Consider the following 23,700-nt stretch of genomic DNA (forward strand, 5'->3'; position numbering starts at 1 on the left):
CCAGTTCCCAAGTAGTGTAATTTAGCCCTTAATTATATATATATATATATATATATATATATATATATATATATATATATATATATATATATATATTGCAGTTTTATTGTCATTCCCAGTATTGAGGCAAAGTAAGTGCCATATTGAGGATGGAACAATCAGCTACAAAGCTTAATGCCACCATTGAATGATCACTACCACAGAACCTGGAAAGACGGACGTGCAGCTACAAAGCAGTATGTCCTCACCACAGTGTGGCAGGAACAATGTGGACCTTGCATGTTTCTCCGCACAATATTGTTATGCAAATCAATGAAAATTACTGGAATGTAGGAAAATTCATTGAAGTTAAGATATAACCTTTCTTTCATGCTTAAATATAAAATACGGACATTTCCATCAATTTCTCAAAAATCAATTATTTGGAGTAAACTAAAAAGCAAATTTTCATTATCCAATGAAATTTGTATGCGAGAATATCCTTTGTCCTTCATTTTTTTTTTTTTTTCAAATCCTGTTTTGTGACATGCACCTGTTATATTTTTGGAAACAGATTTTTATGGTAACTTGGTAGATCCTTTGTTAGTGTCACATTTCTAGCAACTTTAATACCCATTAATACTGGTGGGAACCTTTGGCCAGACTGACTGATAAACATGAGTGGGTGATTTTAGGATTAAGTCTCAGAGACAGAAAGCTCCCATTTATGTTGTTAATTAAGTGCAGGCTTCTGTCCTTTGCTTGAACCTGAGGAGTATCGTGTAGCAGGATTTCGGTGGGGCAGCATTCCGGCCATTTTCACGGAGCTCTCTTTTGCAAACAACACTGAGAGTTAGTACAGGCTGTGTTTGTGGGCTCTGGCCTGTGCATGGTATTTTAAATCTCCTTTGTAATGTTGCTTTCATTCCAAGATCTTAGACAAATTTTAGGAGAAACTGGATATACCATCATGTGGAGAGAAGAAACAACTCAGCATCTGAATCTCATTCATTTGTTACTCTATTGACTGATGTCCTTAGTGTACGCTGGTAAATTCAATATCCAGGAGACCTTAAAGATGAAAAGAGGAGGTCTCTGTCCTCATGAAGTACCTCACCTGGGGGCAGGAGGGAGACCAATAACCACGCTCAGATAACAGAAGGCTAAGTGGAACTGTGCATTGTGCCGTCCAGCGGCCCAGAGACGGAGCCCCTGCTTGCTTTTCTGTGATCTAAGAAACAGTCATCTGAGAAACATTGCTTCACCCTTCATCTGATGTTGATTTGATTTTTTTTTAAATGCCCTTTCAGCCAGCTGCAGTAGCACACACCTGTAATTCCAGTAGCTTGGGAGGCTGAGATGGGAGGATCAGAGGATCGAAAGTTCAAAGCCAGCCTCAATAATGGTGAGGTGCTAAGCAATTCAGTGAGACCCTGTAGCTAATGAAATACAAAATAGGGCTGGGGATGTGGCTCAGGGGTGGAGTGCCCCTCAGTTCAATCCCAGGTACCAAGTGCCCTTCCAACTGAGTCCCTTTCAAAATATGTACCCAGGTTCTATCCCTGTCTTTTTTTTTTTTTTTTTTTTTTGACAAATTTCTCCCTTGAAGCCAGGTGGCTATACTATACTATGTGGCCTATACTATCTCTCCTAAGGAAACTTATATCAAATGCTACCCTGATTTTTCTCCGTGATTCCATCTCTTCATTTCCTAGTCTTTGCAGTCAGCTGTTGCTTTAAATTCTTTAGATTCATGAAGCTTAAAGAGCAGTCATGACTCCCCTGCACCAAACCCACCCACCTCCTGCACCAAACCTACCACCCTGCTTGGATATTTATGTGTCATTCATGTTTGTTGCCATGACTGTTAGCTGGCCATCCAGGCTTGATAATTGGGTTTCATCCTGATGTAGTCTTTGGAACTTTTTTTCAACTTCTCCCTAACTGTCCCCAACATCCAAGTGAGTTAAAAGTCCCCCTTGGCCCCTATTCCACAATATGGTTTATCTTCCCACAATATCCTCCCTGCACAAAATTATGTAATTGGGCTTCTATGCCCTCTCAGGGAATACCCTCCTCAGTTCATTGTTCAAACACTGAGGACTTGTCTATTGTATGCAAAACACCTTGAGGTATCGAGGATACAAAAAATGGAAACAAAATACTGAAAGTGTTTCTTAGAGGACACGAATTCATTCTAATGAAAGATGAAGATAAATTCTTTGTGAAAACCAATGTGACATATTTGAACATAAAAAGTATTACAAATCTAATGGACTTTCCAGACATCTATAGAATATTTCACCCAACAACAGATGAACATACTTTCTTTTCAGCAGCTCATGGAACTTTCTCCAAAATAGACCATAATTTAAGGTCACAAAGCAACTCTTAGCAGATTTTTTAAAAATGGTATAATTTCTTGTATCTTATTAGATCATAATGGAATAAAATTAGAAATCAACATTGAAAACCCCCACAAAAGCACGTAAACACAGGTGATTGAACAATATTCTTTTGAATGATGAATGGATGATAGGAGAAATCAAGGGGAAAAAATTTTTTCAGTTCTTAGAATAGTGATACAACACACCAGAACCTCTGGGACACTGTGAAGGAAGTTATAAGAGGAAATTTATAGCTACGAGAGCCTACATAAGAAAATCAGAAAGATTTCAAATAAACAACCTAATATACATCTCAGGACTCTCAAAAAAGAGCAGGCCAATTTCAAAACCAGAAGAAATAATTGAGATCAGAGCCAAAGTTGATGAACTTGAGAGGAAAAAAAGCATCATGAAACAAAGAGTTGAATCCTTGAAAAGACAAACAAGATTGATAAGCCCTTAGTGAAATTAACCAAAAGAAAAAGAGAGAAAGCCCAAATTAATAAAATTGGGGATATAAAGGAGAAATCGCCACAAACACTTCAAAAATCTAGAAATCACCACAAACACTTCAAAAATCTAGGGACAGTTTTGAACACTTATACTCCAATAAATTAGAAAACCTTGAACACATGGATACATTTCTAGACAAATACAATCTGCCAAAACTGAATCAAGAGGACATAGAAAACCTAAACAGAGCAATAACTTTTAATGAGATACAAGCAGTAATAAAAAGCCTTCCAACAAAGAGAAGCCCAGGACCAGATGGATTCTCAGCTGAATTCTACAGACCTCTGAAGAAGAACTAATGCCAATACTCCTCAAATTATTCCATGAAACAGAAAGAAATGGAACACTTCTAAATTCTGAAGTTAGTCTCTCTCACATACCAAAACCAGATAAGGACACATCAAGGAAAGAAAAAATACAGATCATATATCCCTGATTAACTTAAATGCAAAAGTACTTAATACAAAATTAACAAATCATATTCAGTAATACATTAAGAAGATGGTACACCACAACAAAGTTGGTTTTATTCCAGAAAAGCCAGGTTGGTTTAACATATGAAAATCAATAAATGTAAATCATCGCATAAATAGAATTAAGGAAAAAAAATACTTAGTCATCTCAATAGATGCAAAGAAGGTCTTCAACAAAATTTAGCAACCATTCATGATAAAAGCACAGAAGAAACTAAGGATAAAAGAAATTTACCTCATCATCATAGAAGCTATGTACAAACAACTCAAACCAACCTCACAGTAAATGGGAAAAACCAGAAAGCATTTCCTTTAAAATCTGGGACAAGATAAGGCTCTTTAATATAGTGCTAGAAATTCTAGCCAGAGCAATTAGGAAAGAAAGCAAATAAAGGTGATAAAAAAATGAAAGGAAAAAAGTCAAATTATCATCACTGTTTGCAGATGATATGATCCTATATCTACAATAACCAAAAAACTCTTCTAAAAGACTGTTAGAGCTAATAAGCAGCTTTTGCAAAGTAGCAGGTTATAAATCAACATAGAAAAATGATTCGCTTCCCTACATACCAAAAATGAATCTGCTGAGAAAGAAGTGAGGAAAACTATTCCATTCACAATAACATAAAAAGTGATACCTAGGACTAAACCTAATCAAAGAGATGAAAAACCTCTACAGTGAAAAGTATAGAACACTGAAGAAAGAAATTGTATATACAGATTTAATGCAATCCCCATCAAAATACCAATGACATTATTCACAGAACTAGAAAAAAAGTCCTAGAATTCGTTTGGAAAAATAAAAGACCCAGAAGAGCCAAAGCAATTCCAAGATACAAAGCGATGTCATCACAATAACTGACTTCAAATTATACTACAGAGCTATAGTAACAAAACCTGCATGGTACTGGCATAAAAACAGATACAAAGACCAATGGTATAGAATGGAAGACACAGAGAAAAACTCACACATCTACAGTCACCTGATCCTTGACAAAGGTACCAAAAACATACACTGGAGAAAAGTCAGCCTTTTTAATAAATGGTGCTGGGAAAACAAGAAAAATTAAGAAGAAAAAGAATGAAGCTAGAGTCTTACCTCTTACCCTACACAAAACTCAACTCAAAATGGGTCAAAGGCCTAGGAATTAGACCAAAAACTATGCAACTCCTAGAAGAAAACATAAGAGTCAACACTCCAGCATCTAGGCGCAGGCAATGACTTTCTCAATAAGACCCCAAAGCTCAGGAAATAATACCAAGAGTTAATAAATGGGATAGCATCAGATTAAAAAGCTTCTGTACAGCAAAGGAAACAATTAGAAATGTGAAGAGAGAACATACAGAAAGGGAGAGAATCTTTGCTAGCTTCTCTTCTGACAAGATGATTAATATCTAGATTATGTTCAACTCAAAAAACTAAATAACCCTCTTAATAAATGGGCAGATTAATTAAGCAAACACTCCTCAAAAAAGAAGTAAAACTGGCCAACAAATACATGAAAAAATGTTCAATATCATTAGCATTTAGGTAAATGCAAATCAATACTACCCTGAGATTTCATCTTACACCAGTCAGAATGGCAATCATCAAAAACACAAATAATAATAAATGCCAGAGAGGATGTGGAGAAACACGTACACTTTTACACTGTTGGTGGGATTGTAAGTAAGTACAACCATTACAGAAATCAATATGGAGTTTCCTCAAAAGACTAGGCATGGAACCATTATATGAACAGCTGTACCACTCCTTGGTATTTATCCTGAAGAATTAAAGTCATCTTATTACAGTGACATATCCATACCCATGTTTACAGCAGCACAATTAACAGTAGCCAAATTATGAAACCAGCTTAGGTGTCCATCAATGGATGAATAGATTAAGAAAATGCACTATATATACACAATGAAGTTTTCTCCAGCCATAAAAAATATGAAATTATGTTATTTACAGGAAAATGTATGGAACTAGAGACCATCATGTTAAGCAAAATGAGCCAAACTCATAAGGTCAGGGGTCATATATTTTCTCTTAAATGAGGAAGCTACAGAGGAAAAAGGAAGAAAAAAGTTGTGGGTAGATTTATGAAAATCAAGAGGAGATCACTAAAGGGCTGGCAGGTATGGAGGTGGGGGAAATGGTAGGAAGTGATATTTACCTAACCATATTGTTCTATCATGTGCATGTAGAATGTGTAACAACAAATCCAATCATTGTGTACTACTATGATGTACCAATAAAAAAAAAAAACGTGGGAAAAAATGTGACAAGAGTACCATCTCTACTTGGTCATCAGGGAACATGTCTCTAAAGAAGTGACTCTTGCACAGGGGCCATGCTAATCTTCTCTGTATCGTTCCAATTTTAGTATATGTACTGCCGAATACAACAGTTACTTACACGGCATTATGTAAAAATGTGGATGTGTAACCGATGTGATTCTGCAATCTGTATACGGGGTAAAAATGGGAGTTCATAACCCACTTGAATCTAAAGTATGAAATATGAGATGTCAAGAGCTATGTAATATTTTGAACAACCAATAAAAAAAAAGAAGTGACTCTTAAATTTTGAAGCATGAACAGGAATCAACCAAGCAGAAGGGGAGGAAATGACATTTCCAAGTGAGTGAGAAGTAGGGACAAAGACGTATCTGACCTTGAGTAGACATGCAGACCTTTTTTTATTCATTTAGTGACTCAGTCTTCCTTTTCTTATTTCCCATGAGATTTGAAAGCTATTCCACCTTCTCTTGTGGTTATTGTAGTATTTGCCAGGTCCTGCCTGGGTTACAGGTTTTAAGGGCATGGACCATGCATCAGTTGTCTTTAAATTCACTATAGAACTTGTAACCAGCTAAAAAACAGCCCAGAAAGATTTCCACACCCTAAACCTCAGAACTTGTGACTTTGTTATCTTACATGGCAAAAGAGAGCATGCAGGTGGGATTCAGTTAAGGACCTAAGATGAGAAGATTATTCTGAATCTTTCAGGTGGCCTTATCACAAGGGGAAAGAAGAAGGGTCACATGGGAGAGGTAAGGACAGAAACTGAAGTCAGAGCAATGTGACAGCCAACTTTAAAGGTGAGAGAGGGTCATGAGCCAAGGAATGCAGGGAGCCTCCCGAAGCTGAGAAAGGCCTGGGGTGGATGGAGTCTCCCCAAGAGCCTCCACAGGCAATGCAATCCTGCTACACATTTTAGATTTCTGACCTCAAAACTGCAAGATAATAAATTTGTGCTTATTACTAAGCTTGTAGTGGTTTGTTACAGGTGCATAGAAAACTAATATAGTGTTTAATATTCATAAATGTTGTGTAGATTCATGACATGGTTTTCAATATGTTCCTTCCCATATTACCATGGCAGGTATAGAATCGGTTTTTATTTTTGCATAGGGAATCCTAAATGTAACAATCACTAGATTGTGCTCATTTGGTAAAATAAAGCAAATGGAAAATGTTCATAATAAAAGTTTTAGTTTTCAAAAGGGATTTACATAGATGGCTAATGAGAAATTCCAGATATTGTGGTATAGCCACTTTCTTCCACTAATGATATCCTTTAGCTTGGAATGCAATTCCAAGAAAATCTCTTGGGGGGCAATTATTAGAATCTATGAATTTTCACTAATGTTCCCACAAAATACCATCTTACATTTGTCTTTTGCTCTATAATTTACAGCACAAAGACATTATTTTGTATGCATTGCATGCTTCTTGGTGTTTTCAAAGAAAATCCATAACTCCTTTTAATAGATGTTGCAGACAATGAGAATGAAACATGGAGTAGAATTTGAACATTCCAGGAGAACCTTAGAACACACCCAGTCACCACCAGCAGCAAGTGGTAGAAATAAACATTTGTGTGTCCTCAAACCTGTGCAGGACTTTGGTCTAACAATTGAACCACCCAGAATTTAGCCCTAATTTTAATTGGCCTTTGCTAATGCAGAATTTACAAATACAGTCAGTCTTCATTCATTCATTCTGTATTTGCAAATTCAATTATTTATTAAGCTTTTCTTAAAACCTCAAAATCAATACTCATGGCACTTTGACTATCATACACAGATTTGCACAGAGCAGCCAAAAATGTGTGTTGCTCAATACTCAGCTAGACATGACCATGCTCTGTCTCCTTGTTTCAGCTCTTTGAACAAAATGAGCATCAAACAGAGACAATCCAATCTAGTTCAAGAAGCTCAGCTCTGGAGGTACCTGGATGGAGTTTGAGTGCTATTTCTATTGCCTGATAGAGGGACAATTCACTTAACACTGTTGAACCTTGTTTTAGTTAGTTTTTCATTGTTGTGACCACAATACCTGACAAGAATAATTTAGATGAGGAGAAGTGTTTGGACTCATGGTTTCAGAGGTGCAATCCATGGTCAGATGACTCCATACCTCTGGGCCCAAGGTGAAGCAGAATGTCATAGTGGAAGGGTATGGTGGAGGGAAGCAGCTCAGGTCATGGCAACAAAGAAGCAGAGACAGCTCCACCCACCAGGGACAAAATATAAATCCCAAAGTCACACTCCCAGAAGTTTCTTCCTCCAGTTACACCCTACTGCCTAAATTACCACCCAGTTGATCTCATCCACTGATTAGGTTACAACTCCAAGAATCTTTATTTTATCTTTGAACATTACTATAGTCTCTCACACCAGAACTTTTGGGTGATACCTTATAATCCAGACTTTACTTAACAATCTCTTGTTTTTTTTTTATGAAATAAAGAAACTAGAATCATCAGGACAAGTTGGTTTTAGGATTAAAGATTACAATTTATGTGAGATGATGTGTATAGATGTATACACATAAGTATATATTTCTCCTAGGAACAATGGTTCAGGGTTCATTAATTCAGTGTTTACAGAGTCTTTATAGGACAAAAATAGCTTGAGAAACATGAGTGAGCTGTACATTTGGATGTGAGATATTTTACAGAGCAACTAGTCCTGGCCATGGTAATACTTAGAAAATGCTCATAATGAACCACCACTGGAAATAAATGAACTCAACTCCTGTGTTAGTGATAGCTCAGGCTGGGCATCACACTCTGCTCCTCTCTTGTAGAAACAAGAATAGGTGAAATAATGAATTCCTTCTACCATATTTTATATTTTTCTGTTTTTATATAAGCCATATATATTACTTACATGCTTATTTTTAGCAAGTTAAAATTTTTCCCCACTGTATTACATTTCAGAGATGTAGATTAAAAAACATACAAAATTCATAGAAATGTGATCATGTTACCACTTCCCTACTTTTCCCAAAGGAGTTTACTTCTTGTGGGGGAGAGAACTCCATGCCAAACCTCCCCAACTGCACACACATTTATTTATTATGAAGTAGAATTTTTGTCAAGATGCTTTCATTTAATAAGGTTTTATTAAGTACTATAGTAAGCATGTGTGTGTGTATATATATATATTTCATTATTCCTTCTCACAATGCACTTATACCATTTTTGGAAACTAAGTGAATATGGAGAAAACTGTATCATCAAATACATGCAAGTATTGGAATCTATCCATTCAATCACTAACTTAAAGTATTCCAAGAGAATATGAGAAGTCTTCCAATCATAATTATAACTCTTTGGAACTTTTCATGATTTCTATTCATGACCTGATTAAAATTAATTCCTTCACTCCCTTCTACCAATGGATTGATCCTAAACATTGGTTAAAAAAAAAAAGCAGAAAAAAAAAATTTCTGGTGCCACCCATGACTATCACAAAAATTGTTCCAGTGTTTCCATACAGAGTCCATAAACTCTAGCTTGGTGGGTGCGATGAACCATATGAAGCTATAAATTCTGAATTTTATGCACCTTATAAGAACACGGTATAAAACATAGATGGACTGCCTTTTCTGGTAGAGTGAGAATTTCCTGGTCAATTTTTGCAGTTATGTTGTGTATCATAGCCATTCGAGTCCATCTGACAGATCACCTCTCTGAAGAGCCAAACCTGTGGTTAAATGATTTGTTATCATCCCATTCAACCTTTTTCCCCTCATTGAGCATGTAGCACCTGACTCCTTTTGCCATCATACAGAGAAAATTCAGAACAACCAACCCCTGTACAATTTTCTTGGCCTTAATGAAGGTGAAAGAGAGATGCATAAGATTCAAAACTTTCAGAAAGAATTCATAACCCGGTTAGAATCCTGCAGAAGAATACAAAGAGTTCCTTGTGTTAACAGCAGGCAGGATGTCAGTTCTTGGCTTGTTCTGGCAAACAAAACCTAACTGGCTTTAAATTAAAAACTGCTAAAGGACTAAGGGCTTGCAGACTGTGTACGGCCATGCTGAACTCTGTTTTGGGCTTTTAATGGCCACATAGGCCCATAATTCCAGGGTTTGCTTACGACTCAGGTACCAAGTGTTCCAGCATCCTAGAGAGTTCCCCTTCTGAAAATAATTTCAGATGGACGTTTCAAGGCCTGCACAAAGCTGCACCTACTAATATCACACATACACAGCTGCACACATATTCATTAATAACAACTTAGTCCTTTAAATTAAATTAAACAGGATAGAGTTACTGCTACTGCTTCTGAAATTGCCCCATATCAGAAAGACCTTAAAATTTCTAATTATGTCTCATTTAACTAAACTCTTAGGAATTTAATCCTCTTCAAATAGAGTCTATTGTCCTAAAATTGCACATTTAGATAAGAAACCGAGTTCTTTTACCAAAGTACTTCCTGAACGTTGTGAAATGTCAGATTCAATAATTTATCACCTGGATACAGCATGCTTTGAAGTTGAGGACATGCTAACAATGGTAATGACACAGTAAATTATGTTACCATGGCACGATCACCTCCCATGTCTTCTTGGATTTCAGCTCCTTGAACTTCACATCTTTATCAAGGCCTGGGTCAAAGAGGCATGGCAATCACACATGCATTAAAATTGTTTGATCTTCTAGAATTTAAAAATTTGCTCCTTGGATCCTAGCATCCATGACACTTTTAGGTACAATAAAAAAATACTAAATCTGGCAGACATATTAATGTTGAGGTGTTTTGCAATCCACCGCCGTTCTTCTCATACCTTCTTAAAGATACAGGAGGCTAAGAAATTTTGCACTTGGCAGGTGAAGGTGTGTGGAAGAGATAAGTCCTTGCAGATAATTGATGCCGGGCAAATGAGATTTTTATGCTTTGTTATAAATTTTTAAAAAGCAGTTCTAGTATAGTCTAATTTTACAGGTTAACATGATCCAGTATACTGTGCTGAATTTTACCTACAAATGGATACAAGAAGTAAATTTGGAAGGTGTGTCAGCCTCTTTGGAATTGGAATGTGCTTTCTCAACACTGGGCCTAGAGGAGAGTGAATGATACTCTTAGATAAGGCCAGTTGGCAGCCAGAGTTTGTTTTATCCTTCCTTCCTTGATAGCTTTCTGAAATAAGGCTGTCTTTTTTTTCCTCTGTGTTGTATAGCAAGGGGGTACTTTCCTTTTGTATCCAGTGGAAATTTAGTACATTTGCTATGTGGTTGGACAAGTTTATAAAGAAAGTGTAACCAACATCAATCCAGCAGTGGAGCTCTTTGCAACTAATGAAATATATCAGCAGAAAACCCTCAAAATCCTCACATAAGAGCTGCAATATGTGCTTTTCAAAGGGTCTATGGCAGCACCAATTTGGGGGCATTTTAGTTTTCTTTTATCTGTGATCTAGACTGTACTTCCTAGCTTTTAGAAATTATAAATAAAAAAATAGAAATACATGGTGGGAAATAATTTCTCCAAATCATTATTATTTTTTTTTAATTTTTTTGTAGTTATTGATGGACCTTTATTTTATTTATTTACTTATATGGGGTGCTGAGAATCGAACCCAGTGCTTCACACATGCAAGGCAAGTGCTCTACCACTTAGCCACAACCCCAGCCCAAACCATTATTATTTTTGTTCTGACTCACTGACTGTATTATAGATGTTCAGTCTTCTAGATTGCTATTTTTAAAATATATATGTAATTTATGTATTATACATAATACATAATATGCATTCTACATAATACATAATATGCATTCTACATAATCACATATAAATTATGGATTATATATTTATTTACATATGATATATTTTTCTATTGTACATCAATTATACACTTATCAATTAATATCATCTATCTTTTATTAATTTCTAACATATAAAATCTGACATACTCATGTATTCTTCTCTAACCTGAGCAATGTGTAAAAATAAATAAAGTATAATCACTATAACAAAGTTAGAAATAGAAAATGTCACCTGCGCTTTGTACAGGTTCAGTGCCAAGCCAACATGAGGACAGGAGCACTCCATCCCATTTCTCCAGGCAGGCTGACAGCACCTTGTCAATGTCAAGACTGGGGCAGAAAGGGTGGGGTAGCTCAGAAGGGTGGGAATACTTTGTCATCATTATCTCCCAGTCACAATTTAGCAGATGGAGAAATGGTGGCAGTAAGTAGATTTCATTTTATGGCGACTCTACAAAGAACACAAAAGCATGTGAACCCCCAGGCTAGTTTTTAAATGCCAGTTGTGTTATAAGTTGTTCTCATTAACTTGAAAACATTTTTAAAGTTTTATTTTTGTTGAAAAACTCATGCTGGGGCTGGGGCTGTAGCTCAGTGGTAAAGCACCCGCATCGCATGTGTGAGGCATTGGGTTTGATCCTCAGCACCATATAAAAATAAATAAAGACATTTTGTCCAACTACAACTTTAAACATATTTTTAAAAAAATCTCACACTGGACATTTAAAACTCCACCCCTTACTAAATAATAAAGACCTAAATAAGAAGATTATTTCCAGGAGGCAGGGAGCCACCATAAGACCCTGTGGGATGGTGAGGATGACAGACAGTCTTGCTACTTTCCCCCTTTCTTTCCTCTAAATTTTCATTAATACTTATAATTGGCCAAACCTGCCAAAGAATATAAGAAAACCTGGGGAGTTTGGTTATTGGTGACACAGAGCAAGGCAGGAAAAAGTTGTCCATAAATCTGAGAACAAGTAGATCCTATACCACCATGATTGGTAAGAGCATGGGTGACAGAAAAGCAAGTTTGGGAAATGGTGAGAACCTCAGTTTGCCTCTAACACAGCGTTAGCTAAAACAAGTTCAGACCTCTTTTCTTCATAGTTCTAGGGAATCCCACAGAGTACCTTGCCCATAGTGAGTGCCAATAAAAATCTTCATTAAATAAATGCATGAATGCAAGCATGAATGGTGATGGAAGCTAAATATAGAATTGTGTAATGGAAATCTGGAAGGTCATGGAAGATCTTGAATGCAGAATTCAGGGTTTGACATTTAAGTGGTAGGCAATGAGCCATTAACTGCTGTTTTAGAGTTTATGCCTGAAACATGACCAAAATGATCCTTTCTTTTGGATAGACATGATGATAAGACTTTAGCTCAGTCAGTCCATTATATTGTGTATAATTTGTCAGGCTCAGTGCAAAATAGAAAGGTTGGGCCTCTAATTCAACTATTAGAAATTTCAAGATAGAAACAGCAGTGTTAAATGCAGAGCCCTTGATGCTAACCTTAGTTCACCACATTACGTTCGATGCTTCAGAGAAATAAATTTACTAAAATCAAAATCAATTGTCAAACAGAGTAGGGTAGCGACAAGAGAGTTTTAAACATAATTTATGACAACTATCATTTTTGACTTATTCTTGAATGGACATTATCTTGACCTTTTCTGAAATTAACTCTCTATAGGCAGGATGCTTTAGATAAAAATAACTTCCTATGAAATAGTTATTTTGGAAATAATATAAGATGATAAAGGCAATGTTACTTAAGTATTAATCTGTGTTCTCATTCCATCATTTAATTCATTTTCTTAAAATAATTTATTTTGGATCTCTTTCTGGGCTTCAATGGGAACTAATATACAACTGTTTGGTTTACTAATATTCAAGTCAGAACAGTGTTTTGTTTCAATTTGTGTCTGGTGGTGCTCACTTCAATTAAACTAGTACCCTAAATTGATTTTCATGGATCTATTTAATCTTCATTGTGTAGCAATGTAAGACAGATCTATTCCAAAAAATCACAATGAATTAATATGGCAGGAGTTCAGAAACTGGAGTCATGCTATGTATTATACCCTCTGATTTCTACAGATGTTCCAATGTGTGTTCAGTAGCTTACTGCAGATTTATTGCACTGTCTATATAATGGTTGGCATCTACAATCTATTAAGATGTTATGCTTGTTAAAGAGTGTTGATTTTATATTTAATATGAGTGTAGAAAGAATATTGGATTTTTGGAATAATTTTCTACCATTGTGATTGTGTAAAGTCATATTTTTTTTTCCTTTTTGCCAGATTTTGGCAAAAAAAAAAAAACCAACACAGAATGAAGTAGAAAGAAACTGGGAGGTTTTGAAAAGTCAGTTGAAAGAGAAAGACAAGGAACTCCAACTTCTGTAGGGTATATGTTAGCAAAAGAATAACGATGTAAATATTGAAAACAATAATTACTATAAATTTTCCAGAACTGACTGTTCTGATTATATAAATAAGTCAAATCCTAAATATTAGATTTAATCTTTCACCTAAAAATAACAGAACTCTGTATAATGCCAACAACAAATATTTAAACAAAGACAAATAAACTGGACAGTATTCATCTTCAGCAGCAATAGATGTTAGAAGACAATGAATTAATACCTTTAAAGTACCATGAAAAAATAATTGTTAATCTAGAATTCTATGTCTAGCTAAAACATCATTTTAAAATTAAAAAATACACATTTTCAAATATAAAAGAACACCTTAATATTCTTCGTCTTACAAGAGTAACCCCCACCTTTCTGGCTTAGGTAGCTGGGTAGACACTATGGTTTACTGAGATAGAGGACAAAATCAGAGTATGTTGAATTTTATATATTTTAGAACATATAAATAGAGCTAATTAGTACTTAATTGGATCTTACTATTTTGATGGAGATAAAGAGTTGAGAGTCATCAACATTTAAAAGACTTTTAAAGATATGGGAGCAGATGTTGTTGTATATAGAGAGAATTTAAAATAAAAATGTAAGGGGTCGTAGGTAAAAGCCCTAAAGAACCCAACATTTAAGGAATAAACAAAAGAAGAAGATGAGGAAAGATTAAGAAGAATTTAAGAGGTAAAAGGAAAAAACAAAATGTGGTGTCATGTGAACAAAAGAAATAGTGTGGAATCGGTGATAATTGTTAAAGAAGTCAGATATGTTATCAATGTCATACTTAAAATTATATAAAGATTGAAAATCCTTCTATTATATTTGCCCACAAGAAGATGATTGATGACCTAGACGAGGAGAGAACTATTGCTGAAGTGGGACAGGAAGAGAGAGTGAGTTCAGAATTGAATGGAAAATAAACAGCAAGAGACAATAAATGTGGGCACCTTTCACAAATCCTGGCTGTACATGAGATGGAGGAGGAAGAACAGCAGCTGGCAAGTACTGGGGAGTGGAGGGAGGGCTTGCTTTGTTTTCTTATTATAAAGCAGAGATTTGGCTCTTTTCAAAGACCGATGGAAAGAATTCAATAGCGAATGGATGAAGAGAGAAAGAAAATAATTTGAAGAGCCTACAAGATTTGTGATCCAGAAAAGCCTTGAAGGGGGAAAGGATATCTCTTCCATGGTGACAGAATGAAGGAAGAATTGTGTGGCTGCAGATATGTCCAGAGAACTTTGAAGGGGAAGGTCATTTTAATGGTATCTATTTACACTGTGAAGTCAAAGATAGGGTGATGTCCTGAGCAGGGAGGTGGTGGAACAAGAAGTCTGTGGAGAAAGGAGAAGCTATAGAAAGCCTGTAATGATGGGTTAAAAGAGAGAAAGAGAGAGAACAGAAGAATTGCATTTCAAATACCTCAAAAGTCAATTTAGGGTTGGAAGCCATGAATTTTTGGTAAAAATATCTTATTTGTAAAAGTGTGCAACTGAGTATTTTATTACATCTTCTCTCATCAATCAAATGAAAAGGTAGATACTTGGATTGATCCTATAGTGTTACTTTATCAGAAAGTTGAATTTAAAGGTTAGGGAACAAGGATTTTTCTGCAAGCTATGAGAGTAAAATAATGAAGCATTGAAGAAATAGCACTGATTTATGCATATACTATTTATAGATCTAAAAGGAGTAGACTATCAGTACAAGTTTTAAACATTATTCTCACTTATTTTTGTTGGAGCGTTATGGTTATACATAGTAATTGGGTTCATCCCAACAAACTCATACATGCGTAGAAATCAATTTCAGTTCATGATCCCCCTCTCCCCCTTTCCCCTCCAGTCCTCCACCCTCTATTCCTGCTCCTTCCTCTAGTCTACTAGACTTCCTTTCACTTATCTATTAATTTGTATTTGATTGGTCCTTATGTAATCTTATCCTTTAATTTTTTTTTCACTTTAAATAAAAGAAAATAATGTTTTATGTGGTGTCACTGGCAATGGTCCAAATAATATTTTAGAAGTAAATGATTTAGAAATTAATTTCATCAAAAAATCTCTTCTTTATTCCCCTTATTTTCTCCAGATTAATGTCTACTTAAATATTTATATTTTATATAAGGTCTTATCAATATTAGAAATGAGGAGCTAGCAATGGGTATCGCATGCCTGTAATCCCAGCAGCTTGGTAACCCGAGGCAGGAGGATTGCAAGTTTAAAGCCTGCCTCAGCAACTTAGCAAGTCCTAAGCAATTTAACAAGATCCTCAACAACTTAGTGAGATTATGTCTCAAAAATAAAAAATAAAAAGGGCTGGGGAAGTGGCTCAGTAGTTAAGCACCCCTAGATTCAATCGCTGATGCAAAAAAGAAAAATAAGAAGAAAAGAAAGAAAGAAAGAAGGAAAATAAAGCACATTATTTTCCCTTGGTGGAGCAAGACTAGGATGGGGAGAGGGAGGAGCAGGTGGCAAAAGTTAGGAAAGGGAAGGAACATTTCGGTGTCTTCTGTACAAGGCAAGGGGAAAAATGGATCATTCCGAAAGTGTCCTTGAAGGAATATAGCATACTCTCACTGTAACTTCTTTCTCTCTTCACAGATTATTTTTAATGTGCTTAGAGTTTCGGTACCTTTCCCCAGACCATGTCACAATGTTGTTACAATAAGATGATTGATGGGGAGAGGGACTTATTCAACTGAACTGGATTGATACTCCCAGCACCATCAGCAGCAGCCTGTCAATCTGAATACATTAGGTTTAACATCCTCAAACTCACAATAACTACTCCTTTCTAAGTCCTTCTTTCCTAAAGTGCACACAGGACCTACAGGAAAATGAATATAAGAGACTCGAATTACAAATGCTACTTCTTCCACTTCATTATAAAAATAAATGAAAAGAAAATACCTGCGTGCTACCCTACCTATGGAAATTGGCCAAATTTTGTCAGTGGATCTTTTGACCCTGCTAGAGGAGAGATTTTTCTTTTCATTTACTTTTCTTTCTCTTTCTTTCTCTTTATTTTTCCAAAGAGAAGGAAAGTGTCAGACAGCAGTTGTGTTGTCACTGCCAGAAAATATTATTAAGGCATAACTACCACACCAGAAAGTATTGCCCCATAAGTTTAATGCAATGTCAGTTTTGATCTAGGTGTTTCCCTCTCTCTCCAGAGAGACGTTTAATCTTTTAAACAAAATTGAACTGAATGGATTAAAAAAAAAGGGCCTGTGGTAGTAAAGTGTCAGTCCTGTTTACCAGCCAAATAACCAATTAGAGACATCCCCATAGGTGAGTGTACAAATCCGAAACTTTGGTTTGACTATGAAAATATTGATTGTGGAGGTGCAAGGACAAATAGTACCATTTACTTGAGAGAAAACTATTAGAAAATTGGGTCATACTACTGGAATCTAATGTTTTCAATGTAGATAGCTCTCTTTATTAAAAAAAAAAAAGTTCAGAGGGTTCAAAACCAGATGAGATCAAAACATGGTATAGAAACCAATACAGAAATGTAAGGGTTTATTAAAATCATCATTAGCAAAACTCAAAGATATTTACTGAACACAGTGAGTTCCTTAAAGTCATGATATTTACAAAAGTTTAATGAGACCTATTTACTTAGTCTTTTTGGAAATGACTTGAATGGTCTTTTTAATAGCCAAATGAAAACATAAAAAGGAATTAAAATAATTTGGAATATCGTAAAATATAGCTAATGAGAAAAGACAAACAAGTATACATAAAATTGTGGCTAAAATATCACCAGCTAGTTAAGGCACTTTGTTACAGGACAAATGTAGGAGCTAAGTGAATGGTTGAAGCATTTGGGGGTTAGTATCATCCTGGTAGTTCTAAGAAATCATATTATTTTTTATTTTACTGGTGCTTAAAAGTTGTGAATTTAGAGTCACCATCTGCTAAAAATGTAATAGCATTTCTTATAAGGTTGATAATAAGCCTAATAGTTCAAAATTGCTGCTTCTGTCTTGAACATTCAGAGACAGAAGTTCAGAGAGGAACTGGCCAGTCACATAACTGTTAAGCGGGAGGTGTGGATCTAAGGGCAGACCTTCTGCGACTTTCCTTTGTTAATTCTTAGCAATTAATACTCCATACTTGCACATGAGTAATAGCTATGTGATAGCATGCTCTTTTCCTTTTGATTTTGTGGCCCAGATCTAAAAGTCTTCTACTTTTCCTGATTCACCCATTATTTTTAAATTTTTTATTTGTTCTTTATTAGTTATACATGACAGTACAATCTATTTTGATATATTTATACAAGCAAAACACTCCCCCACTTACATTGAGTCCCATATGGCTTATAACTTTTGACCACCCTCACCTAACACTGTCATTTCCTAACTGATTCTTGTTGACTTCGAGGGTTAATCCATGAGGGTTCACCCTAACACAGAATTGGAAACAACTTCCTAAGGCAAGTAGCTCGTTTGGTTCCAAATATTTGTTGTCTGTTTCTTAAGAAGGAAATTTCTTATTTGTGTGCCCTTCCTCAGGTTTCTTCCATTTCTATATATTCCCTGGGCTGTAAACCATTTTCAGAGTCACTAAACTTTCTCTTTCAAAACAAACAAACAAAAAATTGAACAACTCTAAAATAGTATTTAATTTTACAGAAAAATCCATCTTTCTCTTTCCCCCCTCCCTCTCCTGACTGGATTACCCCAGGAGTCTCAGGTTCATGACCAAAATGGATTTTTACGACATCAGGGAATTTTCTCTAAGAACCATGTTCTGTGAGGTGGCATTCTGCGGCCTTCCCTAGGGGGCAACAAGTGGCTGTGGCTGGTTCTGTTTCGACAGCAAACTTACTTTCATGTTATATTTGTGTTTTTAACACATATCTATTGAGTGATTATGGAAGATGCCAGAATGACAAAAATAAGATTGAAAATTCCTAGTTTTTCAGTCCTGGGAGGGGAAAATTCTCTAAAGACCCTTATCATCCTTTAAAAGCAGATTGAAAATAGGTAGCTGGCTATGAGCCATTCTTTCCCCAGCAAACTTCCTTATACCGAGCAAACTTCTTGACTACGCTTGTATTTTAATTCCATTACGTGACATTATCCAGTCTTCAAGATGAAATATTAAGATGTTTATGGAAGAGTTTTCTGCCATTTAAACACAGGAAGGAAAGCTCCAGGCGGTAACTGTTTTCTCTGTCCCCTCCATTTACACATTAGAGCCCTTATTTGTATGCACCAAAACTAAACATCTTGCCAGGGGATACCTATCCCTTTGTGCCCTGCTAAAGAGGTGGCATATGAAGCTTGAAATTCTGAAGATGACAAATAGCCCTGCAGGTTTGGCCTCTCCCCCTGCTGCCTTGAGCTGCTGGCAGTCTATTTCAAATTGTGTGTGCACTGTAGGATGAAGTGTGTATCCAGGAGTGCCAGCCCCTCCCCGGGCAGTGTCCTATTGAATATGGGATTAGGTGCAAGTCTCCAGGGACAAACCAGAGAAGGAAAGTTTATACAGTCACCTGCGGCACAGGCAGATGAACAGAAGCAACCTCTACGTTCCACACGTCTTTCAAATGTTTGTGATGTCGTGTGGAATTTTGTCATATACTTTTAAAAGGACCGAAATAAAGCACCCTTCACATTTCTTTGGATGAATAGTTCACCCATCCATGCAGGCCTAGAACAAAAAAATAAATAGATCTGAATTTTAAACAATCTGGAGTTGAAGCTAGACTTGCTGTTTTCGTTTAAAGCCCAAATGGTACTTTTCAGTACAAAAAAAAAAAAAAAATGTCATCCTTCTGAATCACAGGAGGGATGTGATGGTGGCGTTTGCATGGGTGGATATTTTTGGAAGCCAGACATTGCAACCTAAGCCCCATCATGCTGGCTTCATGTGTGATCTGAATTTTGTTACATTTTTTTTTCTTCACCTTTTGAAATTACTCTTTTCTCTATTTATCTATTATCATGTCCCCAGGTTTCCGCCTACTTGGTTGAGAACCTAGCTTAGTCTGCCTATGAACGTTCAGATCTGATTTCTTTCCCTAAAATATTTAGCAATGTCACAACAGAGTTCAAAATGACTGGTCAGAGTAGATCCAGAGATATTTTAAGTTCGGGGAAAAGTCTCTTATGTATCCACTGGAATATAATTGGATGATGCATATTTGAGATTGGTTTCTCCACTCTCCATAGTCACCCAGGTGGAGACCAAAACCTGCAGTACCAACGTCCATGGTCTTGCACCCTCACCCAGATTTAAATATAATTGATTCAACTGGACGATAAAACCGCAGTTAAAAAACCAAATAAACATAACATGTGAATAACTTTATAACTTTTTTAAAAATCTGTAAAAAATTGTGAACTGGGGAGTTTTAAAATCAAACTGACAGATTGGGGCTATGTAAACAGCCAATTCAAATAATTCCATGAAAAAAAAAACTTTACATATTTTGCACAACAAAGAAAGAATAAAATTGACCCATTTCCACAAGACTTCAGAGAAGATTTTATACAAAAGACGGTGGATTGTCTAGATCCTATAATATCATGCAAGAAAGAAGGGCTAACCCTGTCCTACTTTATATCAATATAAGATATTTAAGAAGGGTTTTTTTTCAATTTTTTAAAGATGTGGCAAATTCAACAATTATTTATTTATCAATTGGACTACATTTAATTTATTTGTATTTTATCTTCTTGGGGAAGCATTGCTAAATGTTTTTGAGATAGGAAACTATAGATCACAAATCAAAGGATAATTTAAATCAATCTGTGTCTTTCAGTTTTGCACAGAAATTAGGACAATTTCATAGAAATCTGAGAAAGTATATGTAGCAAAGAGTGATCTTTGAAAGTCCTGGACTCAAGTCCAGGATCTAACACTTACTTGGTAATCTTGGGCAAGTTTATACCTGATTTTCTGTTTCCTCATTTATAAACTATAGGAAAAATGCTTTTCCCCTTTTACCCTGTAACAGATGCAAGAACTCAGTGTTTCAGTGTGTGTGTGTGTGTGTGTGTGTGTGCCAGTAATTTCTGTGCGGGAACTTACCCTTGGTGTGTGGGTCATGATGCATCTGCTTCTATAATACCTGAATCTGAGGCAAGAGCACCAGAGTAGATGCCCTTTCTTTCATTGCAATCCCCACAGCCTTGCGAAGGGCTGTGTGCACATGAATTAAGACTCATCTACACACACATCGCAGCCCCTGGGGACTGGTATCCTTTGGAAACCCCCTTATCCCTGGGGCCCACACTCCAGTGATGCAGACGGGTCCTCTCCTCTGGAGTTCTGATCTGGACAGAATTTGGACAAAGAATTTGGCATTCTCTATGCATAATCTTGGTAAGGTATGGACTCCCAAGGTAAGCACCTTAACCTTCCTCACCCTCTGTAAAGATGACATGTCTGTAAGAGGACAAGAAGGACCCTCTAAAGTACTGCCCCTGGCTGGGGAATAGTCTCACCCCACAATCCTGGGACTATCTTAAAGACAACGTTCTTTCCTTTTAGTGGTACCCCTAGGTTATGTAGTGGAGAATAATATCATTTTGACCTGTGTAGAACATAGGATGCTATTGGGGCTATGTAACTAAAGGAACTAAAAATGTTTAAAAGATTTAAAACCTCATAACAAGAAATTCTGAGGTGTAGCTTCCCTTGGTTCAATAATTCAGGGGCTCAGTGACAGGAATCCATAGAATGAGTTGTTTTTGTCTTCATGTCCCAAGCATTATATTCAGATGTGACAATATCCACCAACAAAAAAGGTGATGGCTTCCACCATGTCTCTTTTTATTAACAAGGAAATCCTCTTAATGAAGCAACTCGTTCAAATTCATCTCTCATGTCATTAGCCAAAAAAAAAAAAAAAAATCTCAAAATCAAGAGAATGGGCCCCCTATAATGATTAGTTTAAAAGTGTCATGCATATTTTGTGAGAAGAGAGATAGGAAAAATGATCAGGGCAGTCACCCAATATGTCTGTCAGAATAGATAAAGCTAGAAGGTTACTATCCAGCCTGGGAATGCCAAATTCTTCGTCCTGTGCAACCCAGTTCCCAGTGGCTGAATATGGTGGAGACACTCTTTTTTAATGTTCCCACTCAGTTTTTGGTGCTCACTTATACTCACCCTTTTGGACTGTGCTACCTCTGCCTTTCTGGCAGACTGTGTCACTTGCTTTTTATGAAATCAGTGCCTCATACTGGACATTGATAAAAGATCTTGCCAGAAAATAAAGCACATTGCCATAGGCATTTGGGTGCTGTGTATTTCTCTTCCTTCTAGGAGTGTCTCACTCTGTGTAGAAAGGCCCACTCCCAGCCCCTGCTGGAAGTCACATGGGTTTAGCAAGTATACAGACCTTTTGCGGACCTTACCTGCTCTTGAGCGCTCTAATCTCTCTCTCTCTCTCTCTCTCTCTCTCTCTCTCTCTCTCTCTCTCACACACACACACACACACACACACACACACACATAATAAGCACTGGATGGTGTTTGATTTTGCTTTCTCCTAAATTCCAACTGTTGGCCAGCCTCTTCTGCACCAAAAAATACTCTAGGCAATTAATTTTTCTAGAAAACACAAGTTGTCCACTAAGTTTGCAGAGGATAGTTTTATAAAATTACTCCTGAACGCAATAAAGCAATAGCCACTGATCTAAGCCCCTTTCCTTATTTTCTTCCTTCGGTCTATGAAATATGAGCTTCCCTAACTATCTAAAGCCTAAACCTTTGATGTGGGTCAATGTGAAAGAAAAGATGAGTGTGATAAAGATTTTTTTTAAAGATAAATGAAGGAAAACTCCAGGCTAGTGAGAATAAAACTGTGCTGACATCTCAAAGAATAAAATGAAGCTCACCTCTGGCCTCCACCAGCTTACTTCCAGGCTAATGAGGCAATGATTAAGAGAATAGGGGAAAGAGCAATGAAATGTCCTTGTTTCTTCCAGATGAAAAGCTGAGCAGGAGTGTGTGTCCATTAGCCAAGTAAATTGCTATTTAAAGTGAACAAACGCAGACTTCACAAGCAGAGATTCTGACTGGACTCATATCTTTACCTTTCCAAATGAAATGTTCCCCCTTTGCTGCCTTCATGCAGAAAATTAACCTCAAAAAATATTAAAACTCCTAATTCAATATGGAGTCGATTAATTTAATCTTTAAAAGTAAATCTACCCAGGAAAAATAAGATGGTTTGGAATTAGTTAGCAAAAGTTGCTATTGAATCTTTTGAGGGTTTCCTTGCAGAGGGTATCTATATAATATTAACAATAAATGGTAAGGTTTTTGAAGCCTAGATGGATAATCAAATGTTGTCGACTCCAAGAGAGACCTCAGTTGATGATTCAGTAGTTTTAAAAGGCTAGATCATTGGCAAGTGTCCACTCTACTTTTGATTGCTAATCTAAGCATAGGGTAACATTTTAATACTCTGATTAAACCAAAAATGTATTCATTGGCAGAGCTGGTGCTTTAACTGCACCCCAAATGATGATATTTTTTATTCTTTAAAATGAAAAAGAGTAAGCTTAGATGCCAAAGTGCTGAATAATAGAATCTATTTACAGATATAGTTGAGAAAAGCACCTTAAGGAAGAAGAAATGTAGGTAAGTCCTTGGTTAATATGTATATCAATAAATATTATTCTTGTGAAAATAGAAAAGAAGTTGTTTTGACTATCTATTGTTGCACAAAAAATGTTCCAGAATATAGTGGCATTTAAAAAAAAACTTATTTTGCTTACAGTTTTGTGGGTTAAGAATTTGGGAGGAGTTCCACTGGGCAGTTTATCTGATATCCACATGACACCCATGTAGATGGGTGGAACTGAAGAATAATTCCCAGTGTGTTCATCAGCTT

The 23,700-nt window shown here is 36.2% G+C and overlaps 1 protein-coding gene and 1 non-coding gene across 3 annotated transcripts in view; one reads left to right on the forward strand and one right to left on the reverse strand.

Annotated features, from left to right (window-relative positions):
- Chst9 (carbohydrate sulfotransferase 9) overlaps window positions 1-23,700 on the forward strand; it is a 207,599-nt gene that overhangs the window by 41,543 nt on the left and 142,356 nt on the right. The window lies entirely within an intron of this gene.
- Window positions 5,645-5,746, reverse strand: LOC143383044 (U6 spliceosomal RNA). Its single transcript, XR_013089094.1, has one exon. It is a non-coding gene; the product is annotated as a U6 spliceosomal RNA (small nuclear RNA).

This window comes from Callospermophilus lateralis, chromosome 17, assembly GCF_048772815.1.
Source record: "Callospermophilus lateralis isolate mCalLat2 chromosome 17, mCalLat2.hap1, whole genome shotgun sequence".
In the NCBI taxonomy this organism is placed as follows: Eukaryota; Metazoa; Chordata; class Mammalia; order Rodentia; family Sciuridae; genus Callospermophilus; species Callospermophilus lateralis.